Source organism: Urocitellus parryii, chromosome 5, assembly GCF_045843805.1.
Source record: "Urocitellus parryii isolate mUroPar1 chromosome 5, mUroPar1.hap1, whole genome shotgun sequence".
Lineage (NCBI taxonomy): Eukaryota > Metazoa > Chordata > Mammalia > Rodentia > Sciuridae > Urocitellus > Urocitellus parryii.
In genome coordinates, this window is record NC_135535.1 from 107,774,572 (window position 1) to 107,785,014 (window position 10,443).

Here is a 10,443-nt window from a genome sequence, read left to right on the forward strand (position 1 = left end):
GAACAGGGGAAGTGGCCTGCCTACAGGACAGGCATGGGGGCCTAGGGACCCTAGGTGCCCTCACTGTTCTCTGAGTCCAAAGTGTGGCCCTTATCTCTTTGTAGGCCCTGCTGGCCTGTCCAGGCACTCAGGTGGAAGACTGTCTCTGAACTTTGCCTTTGCTACAGACATAGGGTCAGGTGCCAGGCTGAGACCTGACCCAACACTTCTAAGTGTTATCTAAGACTGGGGTGGAAAGAAGAGGGGGACATGGGGGTACCCTCCTTCCTCACTGGGCCTCATGGACCCACTTTGGGCTTCCCAAGGGCCACCCAGCAACTACTGCAGCTGCTAAAATAGACACTGTGGGAGAAACCGCCCTGGCTGGACTGTATGTAAAGGACCACTGTTTCATATCCCCTTGTCATGGCACTTAATCTGTCAGAAGCACTAGATGTTTGAAATCAGAGTTGTCCTGTGGATGTGTGGTCATTATAATCTTATAATCATGAAGCTGAAAGGCCTGTAGTGGGGACTGGGCAGGTCTGAGGTGCTGTCCTGTGATCTCCCTCCTGTCAATGAGCTATACAATGACAGCACCCAATCACTTCTGTTTATAAGATATCCTGAAGTTCATGAAATACTTTCAGAAGTGGAATCTCTCTGAGTTACCAGGGGAAAGGGTCTCCACTCTCTTTTCACATCTAGCATATTAAGCACATCAATAATCAGAATGTTCTAGTCTTCACTGACTGGTGGCTCCATTTAGTCCGGGGGAAGAATTTATCACTAAAGAGTTTCTGATTTTATGTTTTCTGTCCCCAGCCTCAGATTTGCCCTCCAGTGTCCTTTCCCCTTTCCTTACTTGCCTTATTTCTTTCTTTTTGTGGTACTGAGAATTGAACCCAGGCGCACTCTACCACTGAGCTATATCCCCAGCCCTTTTTAGTTTGTTTGAGGCAGGGTCTTGCCTCCAGAGGCTGGCCTCCAGCTTGTGACCCTCTTGCCTCAGCTTCCTGAGTAGCTGGGATTACAGGAGGGTGCCACCATGCTTGGTTCCCAGTGTCCTTTTTTGAGCTTAATGTTGTGATGGCTTTGTACCTCTGTACTTCTAGATCCTCGAATTCTGCCTCCCACCTGCCAGTTAATCAGCAGGACCAGTTTTAGAGGAAGAACTTGGTGGGACAGGAACTGCAGTGGCAAGCCATCAGTGTTTACTGGTTCCTAGCCCCTTTCTCTCCCTACTCACTGTGTGTGTTTTGTGAGAGCTCAACAATAAGAGCAAGAGAGACAGGGATGACAAGAATACCCATGAGGGAGAGAGAGTTAATGGACTAAAAGGTGGTGATTACTGGCAGTATTAAATGACACCCCAGAGACGGCCGGTGCCAAGGGCTCCTAGCCTCTCTTCCCACTCTCCCAAAAGGAGGTAGAAGGAGGAGCAAGAGGGAAATTGAAATTGAGAGGGACACCAGAGGCAAGCCTGGGCTTACAATGCTCTGGGGTGAGCTGGTGAGGCTGGCCCAGTGCACCTAGGAAGAATTAACCCTTTCCCTTCCCTCAAGGCTGAAGTCCAGTCTCCACCCAACAGTGCCCCAGGACCTATCTTCAGCCTCCCTGGGAGGAGAAGTTCCCAGGGAAAGCTGGAGTCTAGAAGCCAAGGTGTGGCAGGCACAGGTGTGTGGGCTGGAAGGCAGGGCCTGATGTTCCGCCCTTCCTATTCTGGCCTTGTCTGATTGTCCCTCTCACAACCTCCATTTTTCATAGCCTCTTCTGTGCTATGGAGAAAAAACTTCCATGATGGGCTGAGAGAGGAAGCTGGCTCAGGAAGCTGAATGAGCCCTATTCAACTGAGAGTCAGGAGGTTGGATGCTTGGCTTGTGCAGAGGAGGGCTGGTCCTGGGAGCAAAGCAGACTACGCGGGCACCTGTTTTTTCTCCCTGGTTGCCTTAGACTTTCCTCACATCTCTAGCTTGAACCATACCCTTCTTCATGTCTCAGTTTCTCCTCTAAGGCAGCTATCCCCTACCAGGCACCTAGACTGACCCCCAAAGTTGATGAGAAAGTATCTATCTGTCCAGGGTTGGAGCTCTGAGGATCAAATGCTTTTGTCCAATAGCAGCCTGAGGATAATTTTCTGGGATTGGCATGGAGTGGAGTTTTCAGGGGGGTTCACTGTCAGGAAGCTCACTTGAGCCTTGAGCTCTGCCCAGCCAACACCTCTTGGGGCAGAGACAGGGGCCATCTGAGTTAATGAGATACTAGAAGGCACTCAACATAGGGGGTGTCCTCCCTGATCAACTGCAGACTCGAGCTGGAGACACCAGGTCACATGAGGCAAATACATACCAAGAGGCCAGGCCACTAGCTGCCAGTGCTTAGACCAAAACAGGGGCTCTCTTTTCCTTCTTCTCTCCCTTCCTTCTACCTGTTGACCTATATAAGTTATAGGAATCTAGAGATGAGTAAGAGACAGTTCCAGACCTGTAGAGGATTGCAGACTCATGGGAAAATAGATGGGTGAACAGGATATTGATTTATAAGGTAGACGTAGGAGGAATGAACCAGGAGCTATAAAGACACTTTGGAGGAAGCAGGGAAGGCTTCCTGGAGGAGGTAAACTTTGTCCTGGAACTGCAGAGAGGAGTAGGAGTCTGCTGGGCAGAGAAGGCAGGAAAGGCATTTTCGGAGGAGAGAACAGCATGAGAAAAGACATTGGGCTAGAGCATATTAAAAGGAGCCAAGCACTCCTTTCTTTTTTTTTAATATTGAAAAATTTCCATAAGTTCAGTTTGGCATTCCTGGCACATTACTATCACTTTAGCAATTCATTTATGCTTCTTCTGAAGTCTCCTGACCCCTTAGGACAAACCTTATAAATTTTACCTTGCAGGCCAATACTGATGGGTGAGTAGTGATTTCCTGGAATGCTGGACTAAGCAGAAGTCTGTGAATGATGGCTGCTCATAGAAAGGCCACTAAAGTGGCTTGGCCATGTCCTTCTTGGGGGAGAGAGGGCTCCTCTGTCTTGGGTAAAGATGTTTTCCTTGCATTGAGTTGGAGCTGGGGCACAATGAGAGCATGGGGTCTTTGTCAGTGGTGCTGTGGTGAGCGGAAGAGCCAGGGGTCTCTAGGGCACAATGCAGATTGGAGTTGTGTGTCTGATGTCTAGGTCTGTGCTCTGACCACATGCTTTCCTGCTTTTAACTTTGTGGGCTCTGATCCAGACCTGTGGGGCCTGCGTACCTCGGGATCCCCAGCAGATCCTTAGTAGGTGAAACTTAGGTGATGACACCTAGTCCCTGACCTGTGGAATGCTCCCCCCCTCTTTCTCATTCCAGACGGTTCAGGCCCTCACGAATGTCAAACACATTTCCAGGTCTCTGGAGGTGACTCAGAAAGTCAAGGCTTTCTGTCTTTGTCCCATTGCACCTGGGAGCTACAGTCCTCCTTAATGATGTCCCTGGAAACGCAATTAGATTTCTTTTAGTTTTGAGTTACGGGAGTGGACAAGGCCCTGAGCTCTGGCCTTTTCTGATTAGAGGAGGCCTATGTAGCCTCCCCAGCAGGAACGCTGACTAATGTTCTTAGTAGAGGGTCCATGCCTCTGCCCAACGTCTTCCAAGGAGGCTGGCTTCTCCTAGAGTCTGTGCCTTTACTCACATGGCCCTGATGGGTGAGTGTGGTTGAACTGAACTGGGTCTCTTCAGGTTTCTATAATCCAAGGGTGCCTCAAAAACACATGTGATTGGGCAGTTTAAGGCTCGGTGTCAATCTTTGCAAAGGTTTTCAAAGCTAGGAGAGCCCTTGCCTCTCCACCATGGTCAATTTCTGCCAGCTCTGTGGCCCTTATGGCTTAGTCCAGGGTCACAGCCAGCCCTGGCTTGTGGCATATATATTTTGAGGCCCATTTGCCAGTGTGGCTGACCATGCTGAGCCATCTCATTGTGACACACCTTGTCCCACCCATTATTTCTAATTTAATTTGACAATCCTGAGTTTCAGGAAGTTCTCTCTCATCTCTGACCCAGATGCTTCCAGCTGAAGCTTAATTTCCTCATGCTTTGGGGAATACCTTTGATTTTTTTTTCTTCTTTTTGTTTATTTTTTTCTTCTTTATTTTTCTTTTTTGCAGGGCTGGGAATGGAACCCATGCTAAGGCAAGTGTTCTACCATTGAATCACATCCCCAACCCAGGAAGCCCTTCATACTGTCTTTTGGGGCAGGTAAACTTGACTTGTCTAAGTCTCCATTTTTACATGTAAAAGAAGATAATGATACCTACATTTTAGGATCATTATAATAATAACAGCAAACGTTTAAATGAAGTGGTTAACATATTTGAGGCATAATTAAATGCTTTGCATGTTTTATTTCATTTAATCCTCACAAAAATAGGTATTATCCTCATACCAGATGAGAAAACAAGCTCAGAGCTTATATAACATGTTCAAGATTACAAGGTTAGCAAAGAGAAAAAGCCAGGATTTGAACTTGAATTTGCCTTACTCCTGAACAGGCAATCTTAGTTATTAAATGTGGAAAATTAAAAAGTTCTGGTATCTAAGCCTGCCATATGGCAAGGAACTAAATAAAGCTGATTGCCTTGCTTTGGCCCTAAAGGTCATCTCAGCATTCAAAGAAATAGAAATATAACTCCCAGTCTTGACAAGCAATGCTGGTCTTTACTAAAAGTTGCTAGCCAAGCAGGGTGGCATGCAGCTATAGCCCCAGGTATTTGGAAGACGGAGGTACGAGGATCATGAATTTGAAGCTGATGTTGGCCATTTATAAGACCCTGTTCAAAATAAAAAAATAAAAACAATTGGGGATGGAGCATCCCTAGGTTCAATCCCTAGTATGGGGGATAGGGAGGGGTGGAGGGCAAAAAACCAAAAAACCAAAAAGCTGTTGACCTGGAGCCTGAGTCCTGCAGCTCACCACATAGCAGCATTTCCTAATAAGCGTCTTTGCACATCTCTCCCTCTCCCCAAAATATGGCTTCTCAAAGCATCTATGCCAATCTCTCTCACTCTCTCTTCTGTTTCCTTCAGATCCCTCTTGCTGATTTTTCTCCTCCATAGCTCCATTTCCTTTCTTCTATAGTCATTCACATGTGTGTGTTGGTGGGGGGGGGGGGTGTTTGTGTGTGTGTGGTGTTGGGGAGTGAACCCAGGGCCTTTTTTAAAAATTCTGATTTGTTATATATGACAACGGAATATATTATAATTCATATTACACATATAGAGCACAATTTTTCTTATCTCTGGTTGTATACAAAGTATATTCACACCATTCGTGTCTTCATACATATACTTTGGATAATGATATCCATCACATTCCACCTCCATTTCTAACCCCATGCCCTCTCCCTTCCCTTCCCACCCCTTTGTCCTACCTAGAGTTTGTCTATTTCTCCCATGCTCCCCCTCCCTACCCCACTATGAAACAGCTTGATGCTGGTTATTTTAATGAATCATAATAGTAGCCATTATTTATCAGTATGTGCCCAACACTTCATGAACTAGATTTCTTTTTGTTTGTTGAGAGATAATTTATATATGGTACAACTTGTCCTATTTAGTTTTATAGTTATATGAATTTTGATAACACAAATATAAAAATGACAACACATAAATATGGATATACAGTACTACAGTGAAGATACAGAATGTTACCTAGTTCTCCTTTACTTCTTCTTTTAAACAAATAGAGAGATTAATTTTAATATATTTTCATTTAACCCAATGGGTTACCAACATAATTTGCAAAGAAAATAATTGTTAGTAATTAGTAAGATATTTTATGTTCATTTTCTTTGTCCTAGTAATTCTTTGGAATCTAATGTCTTTTAACATATAGCACATCTCAATTCAGACTAGATCCATTTCAAATACTCAGTAGCCTCATGTAATCAATGGCTGCCATATTGGCTCCTTTCTCCATCTTTCACCTTTTGGTGAGACATATGTTGTAGGCTTCATGTAAGTCCCCTTGTTATGTGGTTTCTTATTGAGTTCCATCAGAAAGGGACACCAAAAGATGAACTTAGAATATCCAAAAGTAGAGCAAGGTGTTTTATTCCTTCCTATAAGACTCTATTAGACTGTGAGTTGGTTTCTACGTGTTTTTGGTGGGAGTAACTTCAGTTGGTCACCTTTTCCTACAAGTTTTTCATAATGGCTCTCTCTTCTTTCACCTCCTACCTCTCCAAGTTTATGGAAGGAAAGGTGCTTCACAAAATTTGTTAGTTTCCCTCAACCTTGCCCTTATCTTTAAAAATACCTTATTAAACAATTTTTATTCTGATTGATCTTTTTCTCCTTGAATCTTGAATAATGGATTTTAAGAGAGTAAAATATACCTCATTTCATATCTCAGGCAATGTATATACACATACTAGATTAATTATATATAAAATATAATGTATAAAATGCTAAAATTTTTTAAAAAAATATTTATTTTTTAGTTATAGATGGACACATATCTTTATTTTATTTTTATGTGGTGCTGAGGATTGAATTCAGTGCCTCACGAGTGCTAGGTGAACGCACTACCTCTGAGCCACAATCCCAGCCCCAAATACTAAAACTTTTAAAGAAAATATTTGTGTGATTTTGTGAAGATAAATGAACAACAACAACAAAAAATACAAAATTGGGTTGGGCATGTGGCTCAAGTGGTAGCGAGCTCGCCTGGCATGCGTGCGGCCCGGGTTCAATCCTCAGCACCACATACAAACAAAGATGTTGTATCTGCCGATAACTAAAAAAATAAATATTAAAAAAATACAAAATAAACAAAAACCTGAATTAGATGATATTGTAGTTAAAATTTTTATGTGTAAAAATTTATCCAAAAGGGTTGAAGGGACATGAATTGTATTACCAGTCATTTTTGTTTATTTTTGGTATTTAGCTTGACTTGGTTTCTCCTTTGGTTGGCTTTTCCTTTATTGTGGTTCTTCCACTTGCAGATTTTCATTGTTGTTTTTTATTTCCTCCTCATGGAATATTTTGCCAAGAATGTTCTGTAGTGCACGCTTTCTTGCTGTAAATTCTTTTAGCTTTTGTTTGTCATGGAAGGTTTTTATTTCATCATCAAATTTGAAACTTAATTTTGCTGGACATAAGATTCTTGGTTGGCATCCATTATCTTTTAGAGCTTGGTATATGTTTTTCCAGGATCTCCTGGCTTTGAGAGTCTGGGTTGAAAAATCTGCTGAGATCCCAATTGGTCCCTTATAGATAATCTGATTTTTCTGTCTTGTAGCCTTTAAAATTATATCCTTATTCTCTCTTTTTTTTTTTTTTAAATATTTCTTTTTTTTTTTTTTTTACTTTTTTTTTTATTTTTATTTTTTTTTTTTTAGTTCTCGGCGGACACAACATCTTTGTTGGTATGTGGTGCTGAGGATCGAACCCGGGCCGCACGCATGCCAGGCGAGCGCGCTACCGCTTGAGCCACATCCCTAGCCCCAAGATTTTTTTTTAATATATATTTTTTTAGTTGTAGTTGGATACAATACCTTTATTTATTTTTTTTTAAAGAAAGAGTGAGAGAGTGGGAGAGAGAGAGAGAGAGAGAGAGAGAATTTTAATATTTATTTTTTAGTTCTTGGCGGACACAACATCTTTGTTTGTACGTGGTGCTGAGGATCGAACCCGGGCCGCACGCATGCCAGGCGAGCGCGCTACCGCTTGAGCCACATCCCCAGCCCAGGATTTGAAATAGATACTGATAAAATATTTGATAGGGAAATGGCTGTGGACCATGTTTAAGGGCAAGGGTCTCTTGGGGCTGGGGTTGTCACTCAGTGGTAGAACACTTGCCTTGCACGCGTGAGGCACTGGGTTTGAGCCTCAGTATAAAAATAAATAAATAAAATAAAGATATTGTGCCCATCTACAACTAAAAGAATATTTTTTAAAAAGGGCAGAGGTCTCTGGAGCATGAATTTGGGCTCTATCACTGTACTAGATTGTCCCTAAATTTTCATGACCCTACATATGCCATTTGATAGCATCCTTCTCTATCAACTCTGACTTAGACTCATGCATATGGTAGAAGTAGCAATGCAGCATTTCCAATTCCGAGGCTCAAAATGTTTTGTGTGCTTTCATTTTCTCTCTCATAATCTTCCCACCATCATAAGGAAGAAGCTCAGGGTAGCCTTCAGCAAGGCAAGAAACCATGTTGGGGATCCAAGTCATCCTAGAGGAGGCTTTTGGAGACCAGGCAGAGCAAAGCTGATCCAGGGTCACAAATATATGAGGCCAGCTGAAACCAGCCTATCCTGGACTAAATCAGCAGAATGACCTAGCCACTTTAAAGACTCATGTGCAGAAGCAAATGCTTTGCTAATATGATGATGCACACCTGTAATTCCAGTGATTTGAGAGTCTGAGGTAGGAGGATCACAAGTTCAAGGCCAGCCTTGGGGACTTAGGGAGACCCCGTCTCAAAACAGAAAATCCAAAGGGCTGGGGATATAGTCCAGTGATAAAGCATTTACTTATCATGTGCAAAGCCTTGAGTTCAATCCCCAGCACCACACACACACACACAAACACACACAAGCAAATACTAAAAATTGTACTAATAATCTGTCCTTAGTGGTTTTGCAGGTGTTTGCTGAGCAGCATTAATGTTGCAACAAACAGTGGATATAACCATTTACCAACTCTGTGACTTTGGGAAAGGTATTTAATTGCTTTGTACCTCAGCTTCCTTGTCTGTAAAATGGAGACACAGTGGATATTGTTGACAGTTTCAAGTGTCCCTTGTCCCAGTGATTACTTCAGCTGAAGAGCTGCCTCATCTGAGGCAGCCTGGAGCAGCCTGCATCCAAAAGCTGGATGATGCAGAAGTATAAATGTCTGGCCCCTTGTTCAGGCTTGAGGTAATTCTGCAGGCCATCCTAACTCTGGAGCCACCTGTGTGAACTGCCAAAGCTTTTGTGATGATTACATCATCTCGCTGCTTCCCATTTGTCTGGTCCTGCTTCATTTTCCATCATAGGACTGGATTTAGTAGTACTTCCACATATATCCCTCTCATTCCTATTTCCATCTTGGAGTTTGATGTCCTGGAACTAACACGTGAGGAGGTGTGTTTGTCAGCTTTCTGTCACTATAACAAAGATCTGAGAGAGTCAACTTATAAAGATGTGAGGTTTATTTTGACTCTCAGTTTTGTAGATTTTGGTTCATAATTGACTGATTATTGTTTTGGGGCCTGTGGTGAGGTAGTAAATCATGGTAGAAGCTCATGGTGGACCAAAACTGCTGAGGCAGGAGGATCATAAGTTTGAGGCCAGTCTCAGCAACTTAGTGAGGCCCTAAGCAATTTAGCGAGCACCTGTCTCAAAAGGACTGGAATGTGGCTGAATAGTTAAGTACTCCTGCGTTCAATCTCTAGTACAAAAACAAACAAACAAACAAAAAAACCCTAAAAAAGAAAACTTATTGGGATTATACAGTGTTCCTTAGATATCCTCTGGGGATTGATTCTGGGACCCTCACAGATACCAAAAATCCATGGATGCTCAAGTCCCACATGTAGAATGGCATAGTACTTTCATATAACCTATGTGTCTCCCTCTGTAAATTTAAAATTATCTCTGGATTACTTATAATACCTAGCATAATGTAAGTGCTTTGTAAATAGCTGTTACCTTATGTTGTTTAGGGGATAATGACAAAAACAAAAAAACAAACAAACAAACAAAAATACCTGTACATGCTCAATACAGATGCAGGTTATTATTATTATTATTTTTTAATGTATTCTGAAGTTGGTTGAACTCTCAGATGTGGAAACTGCTGGTACAAAGGGCTGACTATACTTTCCCAATGAGATGGACAGAGCTGTGACCTGACCTGCTAACATTTTTTTTTTTCTTGGAGAGGGAGCATATGCAATTATTTAGTGTATGTGTGAACTCAGCTTTGATTTGGATCTAAGTTCTGCCTCTGATTGTGTGCCTGTGGACAAATTATTTAACCTCTCTGTACCTCAAAATCTTTATAATAATAGTATTTACCGAATATGATTAGAGTAAGGACTAAAGGAATTCAGATCATAAGGTGCTTAGGATGTTATATAATATACTATGAGCACAATTTATGTCTATAATAGAAATAGAATACACCAGTGAGTAAATAATTATTTATTTAAAACTATTTAGTGTAAATTAACGATAGAGAAATCCCTTCGCTTGGCATGGTGGTGCAGACCTGTAATCTCAGCAACTTGTGAGCCTGAGAAAAGGAGGATCACAAATTTGAGATCAGCCTCAGCAACTTAGTGACTCCCTGTCTCAAAACAAATAAAATAAAATAAAAGGATGAGGGATGTAGCCCAAAGGTCAAGTGTCTCTGGGTTTAATCTTCACTATCCACCCACCTAGAAGAAGAGAAGATTCTGTCTGAAATCTCAGCTATTTGGGGCATTGAGGCAGGA